Source organism: Salmo trutta, chromosome 10 (genome assembly GCF_901001165.1).
Source record: "Salmo trutta chromosome 10, fSalTru1.1, whole genome shotgun sequence".
Taxonomy (NCBI): domain Eukaryota; kingdom Metazoa; phylum Chordata; class Actinopteri; order Salmoniformes; family Salmonidae; genus Salmo; species Salmo trutta.
In genome coordinates, this window is record NC_042966.1 from 25,085,418 (window position 1) to 25,106,998 (window position 21,581).

The 21,581-nt window shown below is 43.4% G+C and overlaps 1 long non-coding RNA gene across 1 annotated transcript; it reads right to left on the reverse strand.

Annotated features, from left to right (window-relative positions):
• Positions 1-19,302: 19,302 nt before the first annotated feature.
• On the reverse strand, positions 19,303-21,332 carry LOC115200860 (uncharacterized). Its single transcript, XR_003879620.1, has 2 exons — positions 19,860-21,332; positions 19,303-19,714 (listed from the first exon to the last, which is right to left on the reverse strand). It is a non-coding gene; the product is annotated as an uncharacterized LOC115200860 (long non-coding RNA).
• Between the last annotated feature and the right edge of the window lie 249 nt (positions 21,333-21,581).

Here is a 21,581-nt window from a genome sequence, read left to right on the forward strand (position 1 = left end):
TCCCTCAAAAGGTTCTACAGCTGCACCATCAAGAGCACCTTGAATGGTTGCATCACTGCCTGGTATGGCAACTGCTCGGCCTCCGACCGCAAGGCACTACAGAGGGTAGTGCATACGGCCCAGTACATTACTGTGGCCAAGCTTCTGTTGGATCTGTTGGGGAGGTATGTGAATTGGAGTGGGTCCAGGGTGTCTGGGATGATAGTGTTGATATGAGCCATGCCAATCAAACAGGCAAAACGTCAGTACAGATACAAAGTGGTGTCGCAATTCAATGGCTCAAACACAAGACATATGTCGCAGGGTCTCCAGACAATCACAGATTACAAAGGGAAAACCAGCCACGTCGCGGACATTTATATCTTGCTTCCAGACAAGCTAAACATCTGTACCCAGGAGAGCAAAGGTAACTGAACTAAACAACTATCGCCCCGTAGCACTAATTTCTGTCATCATGAAGTGCTTTGAGAGGCTAGATCATATCACCTCTACCTTACCTGACACCCTAGACCCACTTCAATTTGCTTACCGCCCCAATAGATCTGCCCTATCCCACCTGGACAAGAGGAATACCTATGTAAAAATGCTGTTCATTGACTATAGCTCAGCCTTCAACACCATAGTACCCTCCAAGCTCATCATCAAGCTTGGGGCCCTGGGTCTGAACCACGCCCTGTGCAACTGGGTCCTGGACTTCCGGTCTGGCCGCCTCCAGGTGGTGAAGGGGAAGCAGCACCTCCACTTCACTGAAGGAGCTGATCGTGGATTTCAGGAAAAAGCAGAGGGAGCACGCCCCTATCCATATTGACGGGATTGCAGTGGAGAATGTGGTAAGCTTCATGTTCCTTGGCGTACACGTCACTGATGATCTGAAATGGTCCCCCCACACAGAAGAAGGCGCAACAGCTAAATATGTGTATGTGACCAATAACATTTGATTTGATATGACAAGTCTTTCATTGTGAGATGTGAGTGCTTTGGGGTGATAGTCATTTAGATAGGTTACCTTGACATTCTTGGGCACAGGGACTATGGTGGTCTGCTTGAAACTTGAGGTATTACAGACTGAGTCAGGGAGAGTTTGAAAATGTCTGTGAAGACACTGCATGCTCTGAGTACGAGTCCTGGTAATCTGTCTGGCCCTGCGGCCTTGTGAATGTTAATCTGTTTAAAGATCTTACTCAGATCAGCTACAAAGAGCGAGATCACACAGTCATCCAGAACAGCTGGTGCTCTCATGCGTGGTTCAGTGTTGCTTGCCTTGAAGCGAGCATAGAAGGAGTTTAGCCCGTCTGGTAGGCTCGCGTCACTGGGCAGCTTGTGGATGGGTTTGCCTTTGTAATACATGATAGTTAGCAAGCCCTGCCACATCTGACGAGCATAAGAGCCTGCATGGTAGGATTCGATCTTAGTCCTGTATTGACGTTTTGAATGTTTTATGGCTCATCTGAGGTCGTAGTGGGATTTCTAATAAGCGTCTGGATAAGTGTTCCGCTCCTTAAAAAGGATGTATGCAATCCATGTTTTCTGGTTGGAATATGTATGTACGGTCACTGTGGGGACGACATCGTCGATGCATTTTCTAATCAAGCGCTTTACTGATGTGGTCGACGACTCAATGTTATCGGATGAATCAAGGAACATATTCCAGTCTGTGCTAGCGAAGCAGTACTGTAGTTTAGCATCTGCTAAGCGCGTCACTGGTACTTCCTGTTTTAGTTTTTCTTGTAAGCAGGAATCAGGAGAATAGAGTTATGGTCAGATTTGTCAAATGGAGGGTGAAGGAGAGTTTTGTATGCATTTGTGTGTGGAGTTTCTAGAGTTTTATTCTAGAGTTTTATCCCTTCTAGTTGCCTTAGTGACATGCTAGTAAAAATGAGGTTAATACGCATTTCAGTTTCCCTGCATTAAAATCACCAGCCACTAGGAGCTCCGCCTCTGGATGTACATTTTATTTTTGCTAATGGCCCTATACACCTCGTTGAGTGCGGTCTTAGTACGAAAAATATATAAAACTATCTTGGTAAATAGTATGGTCTGCAGCTTATCATGAGGTATTCTAACTCAGGCAAGCAAAACCTTGAGACTTCCTCAACATCAGAGAACACGCACCAGAAATTCTCAGGTGGCAGGGTAGCCTAGTGGTTAGAGTGTTGGGCTAGTAACTGCAAGTTTGAATCCCTGAGCTGACAAAGTACAAATCTGTTGTTCTGCCCCTGAACAAGGCAGTTAACCCACTGTTCTTAGGCTGTCATTGAAAATAACAATTTGTTCTTAACTGACTTGCCTAGTTAAATAAAGATTAAAAAATGCTGTAGAAATACCAGCTAGATGTATATTATCCATGTCTTTGTTCAGCCACGACTCTGGGTAATATAGGATATTACAGTTCAAGTCCTGTTCATAGGATAGTCTTGAACGGAGCTCGTCCAGTTTGTTCTTCAGTGATTGTACTTTCACCAATAGAAAAGATGATAGAGGCGGTTTCTTAACTCAACAATGTAGTCTCGTCAAGGAGCCCACTCATTTGCCTCTCTTTAGCCGTCTCTTTCTCTTTCAAATCCCGAGGATTAGGACCTGGTTCAGAATGAGCAGTACGTCCATAGCTGCCGACTTTTTAAAGTAGAAATCTTCATCCAAATCAAGGTTAGTGATCAATGTTATACTGTCTAGAAGCTGTTTTCTGTCATAGGAAAGGATGGAGGAAATATTATGTAAAAAAAGATCAGTGTAAAAGAAAACATAAAATAGCATAATTGGTCAGTAGCCCATAAGACGGCACCTATCTACCGCAGCACCATCTTCTATCTTCCGAGCTAGGGTTAGGCTTATGGTTAGGTATAGGGTTTTGGTTACACTCACTGTTGAACAGGGATGTGGACATGAATCTAGGGTTATTGTTATGGCTGGGGTTAGGGTTGACCTGAGCTGCACCCTATCTGGCCTAGGGCAGTGACTCCCAGCTGTGGCCCCTGTCATTGCCTCACTACTCACCCTCCTTCCAATAGCCTGCAGGTAGACTGATAAACGACTGTGAGGACAGAGTCTGGTCTGGGCACCTTGTGGCTGCCTGTGTGTGTTCAGGGACCCTGGTGGGCCCTCAGCGATCGTTACAAAAGGCCTAAGGGAACTTTAGGATGTCCCCAAATGATCTCCCTTCTCCCCTCTGTCCCCTCCGCTCATCTCTTTATATGCTAATGACTGTGTTTATGAAGCTGTCTAATGTCTAATTTGTAACAGCTTGCCAATCAATCAATAGTAGGTTATTTGGTTGCCATGGTGTTTCTCAGCGGGAAGTCTCTGGTATTAGGGTGGTTCTGGAGGAGATGGGTTCTAGAGATGGCAGGTGGATGGAGAGCTGGCATAGGCAGGGTCGTTTGGGTTTGTGTCTGTCATGTGTTCTTCTCTTTTCTTCCTCCTATACCATGTGGAGCTACCGGCTGTGCCCCACCAAGCAAAAGTTGTAACCGCCTCAGAGAGGTCACTGCACTCATGTTCACCTTACTCATTTGGAGACAGCCTTCATTTCTAGCAAAGAAAAGTGAGTAGCTAAGTAAATAACTCAATTGTTTTGCCCCACGGTTAGCCAAGATGATTTCCCATACAAAACAAAATAACATTTCAGTATATTTACCGTTACGTAAATACATTTGCATCATTGCTAAAATGTATGTAATGCATTAAATGTATTTCAGACAAGTGCCTAGTTAAATAAAGGTTAAATAAAAAAATGAAAGATGTATGTACAGTGCCTTTTTCCACATTTTGTTACGTTACAGCCTTATTCTAAAATGGATTAAATAAACAATAAAAAACTCAGCAATCTACACACAATACCCCACACAAGTGAAAACAGATTTTTGGAAATGTTAGCAAATTTAATACAAAACACCCCAGAAATACCTTATTTACATAAGCATTCAGACCCTTTGCTATGAGACTCTAAATTGAGCTCAGGTGCATCCTGTTTCCATTGATCGTCCTTGAGATGTTTCTACAACTTGATTGGAGTCCACCCTGTGGTAAATTCAATTGATTGGACATGATTTGGAAAGGTACACAACTGTCTATTAAAGGTCCCACTGTTGACAATGCATGTCACAGCAAAAACCAAGCCATGAGGTCGAAGGAATTGTCCGTAGAGTTCCGAGACAGGATTGTGTCGAAGCACAGATCTGGGGAAGGGTACCCAAAACATTTTTCAGCATTGAAGATCCCCCAAGAACACAGTGGCCTACATCAATCTTAAATGGAAGAAGTGTGGAACCTCCAAGACTCTTCCTAGGGCTGGCCGCCCGGCCAGACTGAGCAGTTTGGAGAAATGGCCTTGGTCAGGGAGATGACCAAGAATCCGATGGTCACTCTGACAGAGCTCTAGAGTTCCTCTGTGGAGATGGGAGAACCTTCCAGAAGGACAACTATCTCTGCAGCACTCCACCAATCAGGTCTTTATGGTAGAGTGGCCAGACGGTAACCACTCCTCAGTAAAAGGCACATGACAGCTCGCTTGGAGTTTGCTGAAAGGCACCTAAAGACTCTCAGACCATGACAAGCAAGAATCTCTGGTCTGATGAAACCAAGATTGAACACTTTGGCCTGAATGCCAAGTGTCACATCTGGAGGAAACCTGGCACCATCCCTCCGATGAAGCATGGTGGTGGCAGCATCATGCTGTGGGGATGTTTTTCAGTGGCAGGGACTGGGAGATTAGTCAGGTCCGAGGGAAATATGAACGGAGCAAAGTACAGAGAGATCCTTGATGAAAACATGCTCCAGAGCTCTCAGGACCTCAGACTGGGGTGAAGGTTCACCTTCCAACAGGACATTGACCCTAGGCACACAGCCAAGATAACACAGGAGTGGTTTCGGGACAGGTCTCTGAATGTCATTGATTGGCCCAGCCAGAGCCCGGACCTGAACCCGATTTAACATATATGGAGATACCTGAAAATAGTTGTGCAGCAACGCTCCCCATCCAACCTGACAGCGCTTGAGAGGATCTGCAGAGAAGAATGAAAGAAACTCCCCAAATACAGGTGCGGCAAGCTTGTAACGCCATACCCAAGAAGACTCGAGGCTGTAGTTGCTTGCAAAGGTGCTTCAACAAAGTACTGAGTAAAGGGTCTGAATACTTATGTAAATGTGATATTTCAGTTTTTTTATTATAAATTAGCAAACATTTCTTAAAACCTATTTTTGCTTTGTCATTTTGGGGTATTGTGTGTAGATTGCTGAAATGTATTTATTTTTTAATCCATTTTAGAATAAGCCTGTAACGTAACAAAATGTGGGTCTGAATACTTCCCGAAGGCACTGTACATTTGTATCTTTGATCAAATGCATGCAATGCCTGACAATATTCCTGAAATGCATGGCTATGATATCTAGTCTACAGGGTGGCCAAAGTGGTTCCTCATTCAACTTCTTAATTTACGTATTGATCAATGGAGATAAACAAAAGTTGGGCCACCAACCAAATCTTTGGTGATGATATCATTTAAATTGTGATGTATAATGTTATAATGTATGCTATTCATCTGTAGCTATATAAAGCAGCCCAATAGCTGTGTAACATGTTACAACATGACAACAGTTTACGAATACAGAATACTGTATAAATCTGTACTGTAGTTGTGTGCCTTCATTTCAAAATTCTCCAGTACACATATTAATTTCGAAATAAAGTGTTTCATGTTAATAAAAAAGAAAAACAACAGTACATGCAAATGCAAATAACACATCCTTCCATAAGACAACTGAGTTAAATAACTAAGAGACATTTGAATGAGAATGTGAAAAAGCAGAATAAAAGAGGGGAATCCTCTTTCCACCATTGCTCATGAGAGGCCACAAGTACCCTAATCCCTACTGACCTCTTGAGAGCTCAACCAACTGAACTCACTACTCTTTTTCCACCAAGGCCTGACAATGACGTTACACCTCTTTTCACAGGCCCATCAAATCAGCCATTAACCCTGTAATTACTTGTTGTAAAAACACATTGTCTTTAAGAAAGGGATAAAGGGAAGTGGGAGCAGCAGGGTTGGGGGAAGAGAGAACGGTGGGAAGGGTGGGAGGGTGCATTCATCCCAATAGAAAGTTTCAGGGTGTAGTGAATTACCTTCATATGGCCAGAAAGGATATAGGAATTTTCCTTCTGTCTTTCCCCAGGCCTACACTTCCACCGCAAACCCGGGCCTCAATTACATGTATAACGGAGAGAGAGGAGGGGGTGGGGGTGGGGGCAATTGGGCTGAGAGGGGGGAACAATTGGTCCGGTCCCTATTAACAGATGAAAGGGCTATTCTCTATTTCATCCTCTCGTCCTTGTGGTGTTTTTGAAGCCCTATAGGCCCTGGTCAAAAGTAATGCACTACATAGGGAATAGGGTGCCATTTGGTATACAGAGTGGTGGAAAATGGGTCTGATAAATGACCAGTAAAGAGGAGGTAATGGGAGATTGATTTTGGTCTAACAGACTTATTCTATAGCTAATATTATTCACCTACCATTTTTTCTCTTTCGGATTTTCCCTGCGTTCTCGATAGGAGGACAAGTACTTTCACATGCTATAATTCAAACATTGTGGAGAACATTGGCTATTTGATAGTCTCTCTGTCTCTCACAAGGATACAGGGTTCACAATTTACTTTTGTTTCAGAGAAACTCTACTGAAATGTTGGAACCCCCGTTACAACAAAACAATACATTAATGGTCAAATGCAAAATCTCCTTCTTAACCCTAGGGACAAGGCACAGATGTTCCTAAAAATAAGCAAGGTGCTCTGTATACTGTAATGCATTTGATAGATTCTGTATTCAGAATGTTTGTCATCTTTACCCCATACCACAGAATGTAACAGCCGTCTAGGGACCCCACTTAGAATGCTGTGGTGTTCCAGTGGTTCTAGAGCCTCATCAATCAATCCTCCTTGCCATGGCTTGCTGTGATGAGTCAGTCCAAACACTGGAAAGTTGGCACCATCATAAAACTATCATAAAAAGCCGCAAACAATTTGCACTTATGAGAAATGAAAGGGAGCAGTAGTTAAATGTTAAACGTCATGGGATTGAAGTGCTCTGTGGGTGATAGATGTAGGAATGAAAGAAAACGAAATGAGCATCATTAAATGAAAATAAAAGCTACACAGGCAGGTACATGCCATACAAAGGAGGCACTTCTTTCTGGCTTGTTCCATAGTGTGTGTGAGTTATTACTCCAGACTGAGTCAAATAAGGTCCTAAACATGTAGCCTTGTTTGAGAGGACCATGACGCATAGACCGAGGGGTCCTCAATTACTCAGTCTCACCTCACCTCTGCCTAAACCTCCCCCTTACCTGGCGCAAACCCAACCACCCCATGCCACTCATGATTTGTAGATGTCAAATTAAGAGCCAATTAGACGCAATGGGCCTTGCAGTGTAACATTTATTACCATCAGGATTTGATTAAGCACCAACAAGATTTTTACTCTGATTGTTCTGTCAGAGGGTATAGCCTAGCTCTGATGGTTGTTCACAGATTCTACACACAACAGAAACATTTCGTAATCAGCCAGTGTAACCAAAATAAAAAATACTATATTATACTATGGTCTAAATACTGTAGTATTAATATATTTATATACTGTATTATTCACTGTAGTGTTTTTGCAGACTGTAGCATACTGTAGTATTTACAGTTAACTATAGTATAAATACTGTAGTAAAGAAATGTGTAGTACATACTGTAGTAATTAATGTTCTGTTTTTGCGGATTGTAGTATACTGTTGTATAAGCTGTAGTGTTTCTGCAGACTGTTATATACAGTACTGTAGTTTTTGCTGTATTGTTTTTGCTGGTGTTACTGTAGCATTTACTACAGTGTTTTTTTTTACTATCTTTGGCATAGAAGGAGCCTTTCTACTTGAGGAAATCTACTGGAGAAATACTAAAAGAGTACATTTTACATAACCTGTAGATAGATGTAATTATATAGTATTTACTATAGTTAAAAAGTGCAGTATTTACTATAGTATTCTATAGTAAGTAATACACATGACTGAGGGATACTACAGTGTGAAGTATAGTATTCTATAGTATTTTTACAGGTGGAGAAGTTTATTTTACAGACTCTCTCATCCAGAGCAACTTACAAGGAGCCTTGCACAAGGGTATGTTGACAGATTTTTCACCTAGTTGGCTCAGGGATTCAAACCAGCAACCTTTTGGTTACTGGCCCAATGCTCTTAACCGCTAGGCTACCTGCCACCTACTTTATTGCCTTTTTTAGTTTTGCACAAACTGTTGTGTAGAAATTGTGTAATACGTACTAAAAGTGTGGAAATAGAGATAAATTATTTGGAGCTTGTGCGTTCCAGCTCGCACAAGCCAAAGCTTGTGCAAGGCTGCCTACTTAAAAGGTGAGTAGTGGCTGATCCTCTGTCAATGTTCAGCTTTGTATGGTGTCGCGCACACACACATGCACACACACATGCACACACACACATGCACACACACACAAGCACACACACACAAATGGTATTTTCCTTTAAATCAGCCCAGATGATTATTGTTGTAACCATTACAGTTGTTCTGAAAGTGGACTGTGCCCCTGTCTGGCCGTAAATGACAAAAACAAGAAAATGATCTGGTTGCTTAATATAAGGAGTTTTACTTTTACTCCAGTATGATAATTGAGTACTTTTCCCACTATTGTGCTTAAGAACATTTAAAACTAGATACTTTGTCTTTTAATCAAGTAGTATTTTACTTGGTATTTTCACTTTTACTTGAGTCATTTTCTATCAAGGTATCTTTACTATTTACTAAAGTATGAAAATTAAGTACTTTTTTCACAATTGATTAAATACCAACATTTCTAAACAGTAGTGTGCTGTGCAGTGTGCTGCAAGCCTGTACATAATGTTTGCATTATAGTACAGCACATAAGAGCAAATCTAATGGGTTCTAGTTCTACACCTCAGCTGAATCTGGAAATGAATGGTGTGGCTGTTGAACATGTTGAGGAGACTAAATTACTTGGTGTTACCTTAGATTGTAAACCGTCATGGTCAAAACATATAGACTAAATGGTTGTAAAGATGGGGAGAGGTCTGGCCGTAATAAAGAGATGCTCCACTTTTTTGACACCACACTCCAAGTTCTGCAGGGTCTAGTTTGTCTAATCTTGATTATTGTCCAGTCGTGTAGTCCAGCGCTGCAAGGAAAGACCTAGTTAAGCTGCAGCTGGCCCAGAACAGAGCGACATGTTTTGCTCTTCATTGTAATCAGAGGGCTGATATACAAAGCCTCTCCTCTATTTGACCTAGATAGATTGTGTGTATGCATTGATATGTAGGCTACGTGTGCCTTTTGAAAAAAATGTATGTAGTTCTGTCCTTGAGCTGTTCTTGTCTATTAATGTTCTGTATTATGTCATTCTGTATTATGCTTCATGTTTTGTGTGGACCCCAGGAAGAGTAGCTGCTGCTTTTGCAACAGCTAATGGGCATGCTAATAAAATACCAAATACCAATTTGTAAAGATTAGTGTTAACTGCAGGCTTAACCTTAGCGGAAGGAAGTTTTTAACAAACTTAACCAATGGAGTGGAGCAGACTTTGTGGAATCTAGCTCAGACTACATCGATTTGCCCATAGTCAATACTTAAAAAAAAGATAATAATTATGAAATGCCCACCTTGTACCTATGTTTGTCCTCTGTAGTTGCGTGCCTTTCTTTGTTTGCTGAAGTCCATACTTTTTTAATAAACGTTAATGAAATATCACAGCTGACTGTTTTCTTGTTGAGATTCAATTGGCACCTGCGCATTTGCACTGAGTTGCCATCTTAGAGCAACAGCAATGAGCAAACAGCCAATGTTCGTGTTTGATTAACGTTTATAGAAAAAGTATGAATTTCAGCAAACAAAGAAAGGCACACAACTATGGAGGACAAACACACAGTAAGTACAAGGTGGGTGTTTCACACCTTTACACTCTGCCTTGACCCACCTGGACAAAACCAACACCTATGTGAGAATGCTGTTCATAGACTTTAGCTCAGCATTCAATACGGTCATTCCCTCTAGGCTGGTCACCAAACTCCATGACCTAGGAATCAGACCCTCTCTCTGTAACTGGACTTTGGACTTCCTAACCAACAGACCCCAGTCTGTCAGGTTAGACAACTTCACCTCCTCAACCCTGAACCTGAACACCGGTGTGCCACAGGGCTGCGTGCTGAGCCCCCTCCTGTACGCCGTCTTCACCCATGACTGCATTCCTGTACACGGTTCCAACACCATCGTCAAGTTCGTAGACGACACCATGGTGGTAGGGCTGATCAGTGACAATGACGAGTCAGCCTACAGGGAGGAGGTCAAGCACCTGGCTGCATGGTGCACTGACAACAACCTGGCCCTCAATGCAAAGAAAACCATGGAGGTCATTGTGGATCACAGGAAGTCTAAAAGTTGCAGCCATGCCCCAGTTCTCAATGATGGCACTGAGGTGGAGCATATGCCCAGTTTCAAATTCCTGGGTGCCTACATTTCCGATGACCTCTCCTGGACCATCAACACCTCAACCCTGGTCAAAAAGGCGCAGCAGCGCCTGTACTTTTTGAGGAGGCTGAAGAAGGCCCACCTGTCTCCCAGATTCTGGTGAACTTTTACCGCTGCACGGTCGAGAGCATTCTGACTAACTGTGCCACAGTGTGGTTTGGTGGATGCTCCGTGGCCGACCGGAAGGCCCTGCAACAGGTGGTGAAAACCGTCCAGCACATCACTGGTGCCCAGCTCCCTGCCATCATAGACCTCCAGCGCAAGCAGTGTCTGCGTAGGGCGTGCAGCATCATCAGGGACCCTTCACATCCATGCCACAAACTGTTTACCCTTCTTCCATCATGCAGGCGGTACAGGTCTCTACGTTCCCGCACTAGCAGGCTCAAGAACAGTTTCTTTCCAGCTACTGTAACCCTGCTGAACTCTGTGTCACAGCACTAGCCATATCCACCCGCCCACTGCTCAGTACTGCCTCTCAGGGACCTTGTTACACTACTCTCTTTGCACTCTTCACGGTACTACTGGACTCTAACTTTGCTTAGCAAAGTCTGATTAAAACCTCTCTGGGATAGGCGTCCCGCTAGCGACAACTTCTGGTGAAATTGGAGGGCGTGCAATTCAAATAAATAATCATAAAAATGATGGATATTAAACATTTTGGAACATACATTTATCTTATATCGGTTAAAAGCTTAAATTCTTGTTTATCGAACTGCATCGTCCGATTTACAATAGGCTTCTAAAGCGAAAGCATACCATGAGATTGTTTGAGGACGGCGCCCCACATAAACATATTTTTCAACCAGCACAGGCTTCATAAAATCACAAATAGTGATTAAATAATCACTTACTTTTTGAAAATCTTCCTCTGTTTGCAAAACAGTTGGTTTTTCTTTGCATTTTCTCCTACCATATCAATTGTGTTATAGTCTCATGCATTATTTTAACATTTCTACAAACTTCAAAGTGTTTTCTATCCAAAGCTACCAATTATATGCATATCCTGGCACCTGTGTCTGAGTAACAGGCAGTTTACTTTGGGCACATCAATCAGACAGGAAGTGTAAAAAATAGGAGCCTAGACATTATTCAATTGTACATGTCTACCTCGGTAACCTCATTGCTGCTATCCCTGCATTTCAGTTGCATGCCTCCTTGCACTTTCAATTTGCATTCATCTCACATTAAGACTTGCCATTTATACTTGCCATTTGCCTTCATTGCACATTTATACATCCCACTTAATAACATACATTGCACTTAATTGTTTTACTTATACATTTTTTGCACTCTTTTATTTGCACTTCTGGTCAGATGCTAACTGCATTTTGTTATGCTGTACTTGTTCAATGACAATAAAGTTGAATCTAATCTAATCTATACATTTTTATTGACTTTGGACAAATCGATGTAGTCAGAGCTAGATTCCACAAAGCCTGGTCTCGACTCCACGCTGTTGTTGAAGTTTATCAAACACACCATTCACCATGGAGTGGAATTTAGTCCACTAGCTTAACCCCTACCTGGTCATTAGACATGGACAAACCAGTTGGAGATCACATGGCCTGCAAATAAAAAAATGATATGACGTGTACCATGTGTCTGTTGAAATGGTTTTCATTGTGTCCTAAAAAGTTACAGAATTTGTTTTTAAAAGAGAGAGGAGTGGAGAGGAAGGGAAATAGAGAGGGATGGAAGGGAAGGGAAAGAAAGAAGAGTGGAGAGGAAGGGAAGAGAAAGAGAGAGGAATGGAGAGGAAGGCAAATAGAGGGGTGGAGAGGAAGAGAAGATATAGAGAGGAGTGGAGAGGAAGGGCAATAAAGTGAGGAATGGAAATGAAGGGAAGTAGAGAGGGGTGGAGAGAAAGGAAAGAGAAAGAGAGAGGAATGGAGAGGAAAGGATGAGAAACAGAGAGGAGAGGAAGTGAGAAATAAACAGAGATGTAGAATGATTCAGTGCATCTCCATATCAGAGCACTAGACTTGCTTTCATCATCAGAGAGCCATCATACATTTAAAACCAGATACTTTTAGACTTTTACTCAATAAGTATTTTATTGGGTGACTTTCACTTTTACTTGAGTCATTTTCTATCAAGGTATCTTTACTTTTACTCAAGTATGACGTTTAAGTACTTTTTCCACCGCTGGTTAAATACCACAATAACAATAAGCAGTGCTGCGGTACAAGCCTGTACATGATGTTTGCATTATAGTACAGCACATAAGAGCAAATGCAATGGGTACAGATTAGTGTTAACTGCAGGCTTAACCCCTACCTGGTCTACATTAGACATGGAGAACCCAGCCTGAACATAGACCATTTATACACTGTGTACCATGTGTCTGTTGAAATGGTTTTTATTGTGTCCTTCAAAGTTGCATAAAAAACTAAGAAAGAGAGAGGGGGAGAGGTAGGGAAGATAAAAAGAGACGGGTGGAGAGGAAGAGAGGATAAAGAGAGAGGGATAGAGAGGAAGAGAGGATAAAGAGAGAGGGGAAGAGAGGATAAAGAGAGAGGGATAGAGAGGAAGAGAGGATAAAGAGAGAGGGGTAGAGAGGAAGAGAGGATAAAGAGAGAGGGGAAGAGAGGATAAAGAGAGAGGGATAGAGAGGAAGAGAGGATAAAGAGAGAGGGGAAGAGAGGAAGAGAGGATAAAGAGAGAGGGGAAGAGAGGAAGAGAGGATCAAGAGAGAGGGGTAGAGAGGAAGAGAGGATAAAGAGAGAGGGATAGAGAGGAAGAGAGGATAAAGAGAGAGGGGAAGAGAGGAAGAGAGGATCAAGAGAGAGGGGTAGAGAGGAAGAGAGGATAAAGAGAGAGGGGTAGAGAGGAAGAGAGGATAAAGAGAGAGGGGAAGAGAGGATAAAGAGAGAGGGATAGAGAGGAAGAGAGGATAAAGAGAGAGGGGAAGAGAGGAAGAGAGGATCAAGAGAGAGGGGTAGAGAGGAAGAGAGGATCAAGAGAGAGGGGTAGAGAGGAAGAGAGGAGAAAGAGAGAGGGGAAGAGAGGAAGAGAGGATAAAGAGAGAGGGGAAGAGAGGAAGAGAGGATAAAGAGAGCGGGGTAGAGAGGAAGAGAGGATAAAGAGAGAGGGGAAGAGAGGAAGAGAGGATAAAGAGAGAGGGTAGAGAGGAAGAGAGGATCAAGAGAGAGGGGTAGAGAGGAAGAGAGGATAAAGAGAGAGGGGAAGAGAGGAAGAGAGGATAAAGAGAGCGGGGTAGAGAGGAAGAGAGGATCAAGAGAGAGGGGTAGAGAGGAAGAGAGGATAAAGAGAGAGGGGTGGAGAGGAAGAGAGGATAAAGAGAGAGGGGTAGAGAGGAAGAGAGGATAAAGAGAGAGGGGTAGAGAGGAAGAGAGGATCAAGAGAGAGGGGTAGAGAGGAAGAGAGGATCAAGAGAGAGGGGTAGAGAGGAAGAGAGGATAAAGAGAGAGGGGAAGAGAGGATAAAGAGAGCGGGGTAGAGAGGAAGAGAGGATCAAGAGAGAGGGGTAGAGAGGAAGAGAGGATAAAGAGAGAGGGGAAGAGAGGAAGAGAGGATCAAGAGAGAGGGGTAGAGAGGAAGAGAGGATAAAGAGAGAGAGGAAGAGAGGATAAAGAGAGAGGGGTAGAGAGGAAGAGAGGATCAAGAGAGAGGGGTGGAAAGGAAGAGAAGAGAAAGAGGAATGATGAGGAGAGGAGGGGAAGACAGAGAGAGTGGAGAGGAAGGGAAGAGAAAGAGAGGGTGGAGTGGATGTGAAGTTAAAGAGAGAAGGGAAGGAAATATCAAAAGAGAGGGGTGGAGAAGAAAGGAACAGGAAAGAGAGAGAAGTGGAGTGGAGTGGAAGGGAAGGGAAGAGAAAGAGAGGTGTGGAGAGCAAGGGAAGAACCCCCACTAACAAATTAAGATCAGCCCTTCCCTCACCGATCCACAATCTCATTCTAGGGGTGCTCCCTATTAACCCATTGTATGTAGTATAGACTATATGGAATTGTTTTAAGAAGGTCATAACAAGGATCATTAAGACCCCTTGAAGTACCCAAAAAATGTCTAAACAAATTATTTGATGAAAAAAATACATTTGGCCTGCTATTAGCCCATCCAAACGCACTGATTAACAGATTCACTACATGGAACAACACATTTTCCCCCAAAATCTAAAGGAAGCCTGTTCCTTACAAGCCACTTAATGTAAATGTACATTACCTAGGCTGGTCATCTAGGTTTGTACCTGTAGACTTTCTATCACCACGAAGAAAAACAATGCACAATAAAGTAATTATGTACATTGAGACATGAAGTGGTTTATGATGCTGCAGTGATGATGTGGCTCAGCTGGTAGCACATGGTGCTTGTCAAGCTAGGACCATGGGTTCGATTCCCACGGGGGACCAGTATGAAAAAGTAGAAAATGCATGCACTCACTACTTTAAGTTACGCTTCATAAAATGAATATATAGGCCATTTCAGTTTTCACAAAGAAATAAATTGCATTTGCTAAGTATTTCAAGAAACTGGAAAATGTATACTGCTCAAAAAAATAAAGGGAACACTTAAACAACACATCCTAGATCTGAATGAAAGAAATAATCTTATTAAATACTTTTTTCTTTACATAGTTGAATGTGCTGACAACAAAATCACACAAAAATAATCAATGGAAATCCAATTTATCAACCCATGGAGGTCTGTATTTGGAGTCACACTCAAAATTAAAGTGGAAAACCACACTACAGGCCGATCCAACTTTGATGTAATGTCCTTAAAACAAGTCAAAATGAGGCTCAGTAGTGTGTGTGGCCTCCACGTGCCTGTATGACCTCCCTACAACGCCTGGGCATGCTCCTGATGAGGTGGCGGATGGTCTCCTGAGGGATCTCCTCTCAGACCTGGACTAAAGCATCCGCCAACTCCTGGACAGTCTGTGGTGCAACGTGGCGTTGGTGGATGGATGGAGACATGATGTCCCAGATGTGCTCAATTGGATTCAGGTCTGTGGAACGGGCGGGCCAGTCCATAGCATCAATGCCTTCCTCTTGCAGGAACTGCTGACACACTCCAGGCACATGAGGTCTAGCATTGTCTTGCATTAGGAGGAACCCAGGGCCAACCGCACCAGCATATGGTCTCACAAGGTGTCTGAGGATGTCATCTCGGTACCTAATGGCAGTCAGGCTACCTCTGGCGAACACATGGAGGGCTGTGCGGCCCCCCAAAGAAATGCCACCCCACACCATGACTGACCCACCGCCAAACCGGTCATGCTGGAGGATGTTGCAGGCAGCAGAACGTTCTCCACAGCGTCTCCAGACTCTGTCACGTGCTCAGTGTGAACCTGCTTTCATCTGTGAAGAGAACAGGGCGCCAGTGGCGAATTTGCCAATCTTGGTGTTCTCTGGCAAATGCCAAACGTCCTGCATGGTGTTGGGCTGTAAGCACAACACCCACCTGTGGACGTCGGGCCCTCATACCACCCTCATGGAGTCTGTTTCTGACCGTTTGAGCAGACACATGCACATTTGTGGCCTGCTGGAGGTCATTTTGCAGGGCTCTGGCAGTGCTTCTCCTGCTCCTCCTTGCACAAAGGCGGAGGTAGCGGTCCTGCTGCTGGGTTGTTGCCCTCCTACGGCCTCCTCCACGTCTCCTGATGTACTGGCTTGTCTCCTGGTAGCGCCTCCATGCTCTGGACACTACGCTGACAGACACAGCAAACCTTCTTGCCACAGCCCACATTGATGTGCCATCCTGGATGAGCTGCACTACCTGAGCCACTTGTGTGGGTTGTAGACTCCGTCTCATGCTACCACTAGAGTGAAAGCACCGCCAGCATTCAAAAGTGACCAAAACATCAGCCAGGAAGCATAGGAACTGAGAAGTGGTCTGTGGTCCCCACCTGCAGAACCACTCCTTTATTGGGGGGTGTCTTGCTAATTGCCTATAATTTCCACCTGTTGTCTATTCCATTTGCACAACAGCATGTGAAATGTATTGTCAATCAGTGTTGCTTCCTAAGTGGACAGTTTGATTTCACAGAAGTGTGATTGACTTGGAGTGACATTGTGTTGTTTAAGTGTTCCCTTTATTTTTTTGAGCAGTGTATATCAAGCAAGTATTTTTATATCACACAAGTATTATCAGATTAACTGTTTTGTGCAGATAATTATCAGACTCAAGTTTCAAGTGTTGGTAAACACTCAAATACATGTATTTTTTTTTATCACAAAAGTAGTGCACTGGGCCTTTACTGGTCCTGTATTAGCGGACCCCCGGCAAAACAATTGCAGCACTCCCACCCCAAACTACTTCCTGTGGCTATATGTTTTTCCATGGAAGAAGTGGTGAGAAAGTGCTCAAAGATTACCAATTTTGCATCCCCCATCCTACCATGAAACATCCATGCACACCCACTTGTGTGTATGTCTGTGGTGTGTGTACACACGTGTGCTTGTGAAATAGGGAGAGAAAGAGGGATACTACTGTTGTTTTGCACGACCCCGACTCCATCATCAAGTTTGCTGACGACATTACGGTTGTAGCCTTGATAACCAAAAACGATGAGTTAGTCTATTGGGAGCAGGTAACTGAACTGGCATTGTGGTGCCAAGACAACAACCTCTCCTTTAACGTCAGCAAAACAAAGCAGTTGATTGTTGACTTCAGGAAGCAAAGGAGGGAAAATGCTCCGATCCACATCAACGGAACTGCAGTAGAGAGAGTCAGCAGTTTTAAGTTCCTCGGCGTCCACATCCCCGTGGACTTGGCATGGACCAACAACACCACCACTCTCGTCAAGAGGGCGCAACAGCATCTCTACATCCTAAGGCGGCTGAAGAAATTTGGCATGCTACCCCGGTTCCTCTCCAAAACTACCGCTGCACCATCCGTCGACAACTGCAAGGACCTCCAGGATGGTGGTGAAGACGGCCTAGTAGATCACTGGGACCGTGCTCCCACTAATCCAGGACATCTACTCGAAACGGTGCCTGAGGAAGGCCCAGAGTATCATCAAGGACCCCACAAACCCCAGCCATGAGCTGTTTAATTCTTTACCATGGGGCAGACAGTATTGGAACACGAGGTCTGATACCAACAGGTTCAGACACAGTTTCTATCTACAAGCCATCAGACTGCTGAAAACTTGAACTGGACTGACCACCTGCTCTGATTCTCCCCACCTTAGCAAACATACATGCACTCACTCATGCACACCCCCACACAGACATATACACACATGCTACATACACATCACAACTGCTGCTACCAGACTCTTATTATGATTGCTAAACACTCCTCAAAACACGTGTAAACATTGGACTATAAATTGTGCCTTCCTGTATTATACTTATGCTAAAAATGTTATTCTAATCTACTGAGCAATTTACTTTTTGTTCGTATTCTTATTTTTTAATTATTTCTTATTGTTGTTGCATTGTCCAGAAGGAACCTTCAAGCAAGCATTTCATTGGACGGTGCATACCATGTGTATCCTGTATATACGACTAATAAAACTTAAAACATGAACATTTTAAAGTGAACTCTCCATTGACTTAAAATCAAAATCAAACCAAATGTTATTAGTCGCATGCTTTGTGAACAACAGGTGTAGACTAACAGTGAAATGCTTGCTTACGTGCCCTTCCCAACAATGCAGAGAGAAAAATAAATAAAGAATAATAACATGAGGAATAAATACACAATGAGTAATGATAACTTGGCTGTATACACAGGGTACCAGTACCGAGTCCATGTGCAGGGGTACGAGGTAATTGAGATAGATATGTACAAACAGTGCAATCGGAAAGTATTCAGCAGAGGTGTTTTACAAGTCACAAGTAAGTCTCAAGTCTTAGCACTCAAGTCCCAAGTCAAGACAGGCAAGTCCGAGTCAAGTCTCAAGTCAAGACCAACAAGTCCCAAGTCAAGTTTTGAGTCCTAAACAAGTCATGATGTCCTCTTCATCAAATGTAAAACCATTTCATATTTTTAACAAGAGTAATAGTTAGCATATTAAAAGTACGCAAATCATGAATGCTTTTAAAAATATATATATTTATTACTTTCCAAATAAACTTTATATTACCATAGAAATACATGGGTATCCATGAGAAAGACACATCAATATGACAACAAAAACAAAATATTCTAGTGCTCTCTCCAGATATACTCTAGACACCTAAAACAGTCCTGCCATAAAGTTACAATCATTTATTAAAAGGTACATCAAAACAACTGCTACTGAACTTCAAGTAGACCTACAATTTGAACACTGGCCTGAATGTCTGAGAAAAAAATACAGATCCCAAAGATGGGAGATAAAACCTGAACATGGAGTCTGTGTGTGTGTGTGTGTGTGTGTGTGTGTGAGTGTGTGTGTGTGTGTGTGTGTGTGTGTGTGTGTGTGTGTGTGTGTGTGTGTGTGTGTGTGTGTGTGTGTGTGTGTGTGTGTGTGTGTGTGTGTGTGTGGCTATAACAGCCTCCAATCTTCTTGGAAGGTTTTCCACTAGATGTTGGAGCATTGCTGTGGGGACTTGCATCCATTCAGTCACAAGAGCATTAGTGAGGTCGGTCACTGATGTTGGGAGATTAAGCCTGGCTCGCAGTCGGTGTTCCAATTCATCCCAAAGGTGTTCAATGGAGTTGAGGTCAGGGCTCTGTGCAGGCCAGTCAAGTTCTTCCACACCGATCTTGACAAACCATTTCTGTATGGACCTCGCTTTGTGCATGGGTGTGTGTGTGTGTGTGCGTGTGTGCGTGTGTAATGCATTAACAGTTTCATTACTTCTCTTATTTCAGGCCCCTATGATGCACTGCATTTGCGAAAGACCAAATTCGATAAAAGACTGTCAGTAATTTGTGCACGATGAGGCTGCAGTATGATGCCACCATGGCTGAAGACACGCTCCACCGGGGCACTGGAGGCAGGCACTGCCAAGACCCTGATGGCCACCCGGGACAGTGAAGGAAGAGCCTTCCTGTTCATTGCCCAGAACAAGAGGGCATTCTGTCCTTCGCATATGTCAAGGTAGTGACTTAGCTGTAGTGCTGGAGTGGTCCCAACAGCTTTCTTCTGCCTCTTACAGTATGCTGCAAAGAGCCCTTCTTCTTGTCCAAGACTATGGTCCTCTCGCTCTTCCTCATCAACAAGAGGCACAGCTTGCTCAGTCCCTGCAGAGCATCTTGCAGAATCAGTTCTGGCAAAACATGTAAAAGCATAGCAGAGCTTAAAAGGTCGGTATTAGAGTATTGGTGATGCAGTGGGTTAAACTGAAAAAGTATTATTGTTGCAGTCAATTGGATTAAATGAGATAAACTTACATTAAACTCAATAATATTTACCTTCCACTCTTTGTGCCACCTCCTCCTTGACCTCCTCCTTGACCAGCACATGGTGCTCCACCCACATCAGAGGAAAAGACGGATACAAGGCAGCTGCTTTGAGGTAGACTGGATCTGAAAAGGGGGCAGTGATTCCATATTGTGTCCTGGCCATTTTCACATTGATGAAGAGTCCAAGAAATCTTTTGTTCAGGGATGCCTGGAGACTTCTGACCAGGCCGCTCAGGAAATGGACTTGAGGCTTCCGCTGCTCCAGGTGGTGATTCAGGGACAGGACAGAGGGAACAACAGAACTGATTGTGACAATCTTCTCACCCTGTGTCAAATCTGTTGCTTCTCCAAATTGCTTCAGGATGTCCACCAACTCCTTCAACTTATTCCACTCCTGTACTGTGAACAACAACTCCTTGTGCCCATTCTTTTCTAGAACATGACAGAGCTTTAGATGGTCACATTGGATAAACACCTTCACTTGTTTCAGTGTTGAGTTCCATCTTGTGTTGACAGCAGCAGGATGCCTCTTTCCCCAAATTCAGCCTCAAACACCTCTTTGAACGTTGTGCTTGTATGCAGCAGTGAGCTGATTTTTGATAACTTTGAAAGAGGAGTCATCACTTTGTTTCTTTCAAGCCATCTCCCACCACCAGCTAGAGAGTGTGGGCAAAACACTGCAAGCGCTGTTTTTTTGCAATAGCAGAATCCACTGTTTGCTGGTCTTCCAGGGTTAGGTCATTCCAGAGCTCTGGGTCATCTAGGTATTCTTCGTCATGTACTTCATCTTCTTGTTCAATGGGGAAGCACACCGTGAATGCTTTTCTCATGTTGGAGGCATTGTCACTACAGATATAGTCCAATTTATCTTTAATGCTGTACTCATCATATTTGGCCTCAAATTGCTCACAGATTCTTTTGGCTGTGTGTGGGCCTTTGAAGCGGTCACAGGCCAAGAGATTGGACTTGACCTGTATCCTCTCCTCATCTTTCTCCATACAGTGCACAGTGACACCAAGGAACCCCCCTCATCTTTCGGTCAGACCAAATGTCCACTGTGACTGAAACATGGTCTGTGTTGCTCAACTGAGTTTCAGTTTTGAACGTCTCTCTGTAGCGAGGTTCTCTACTTTTGATGTCAATGTTCTGCGACACACTGGGCTGTACTTACTGTCAACCACTGACAGAAAGTGATGAAAACTCTTGTTTTCCACAATAGACAGAGGCAAGTTGCAATCGATAAACCGGTCGGACAGTATTGCATTGTGGATGATTCATGCTGTACTGCCCTACATGGGTCTCCATGAACTGTGAGATTGGAGACTGTTGTGGTTCACTTGTGACACTTTTGTTCATCTGGTATTGTTCAAATCTGTAAGAGGTAAGCATATTAAGCAGAAAAAAAACGGGAAAAGAAGAATTGAGCAGCGGCAGTAGCACAGCAACGCGATGGGGCGCAATCGGGCGATGTAGGCTTGTACACAATTGCCCAACCTTAACGCACACACACACACACCCTCTCTGTGTGTGGTTACAGTAGGCTAACATATGTCAATGGTTTTAGGAAGTATCAGTAACAGTAACATCAGGCAGGATTTAGGCTACCAACTCCCTAGCCAGTTATAGCTCAATTTTTGGTGAAATGATCATGTTCCCGCACTGACTGACTGTGAGAAGGCTCAATGATTTAACGTTACGTTAGCCAACATGCTACACTTGCAAAGTTATATA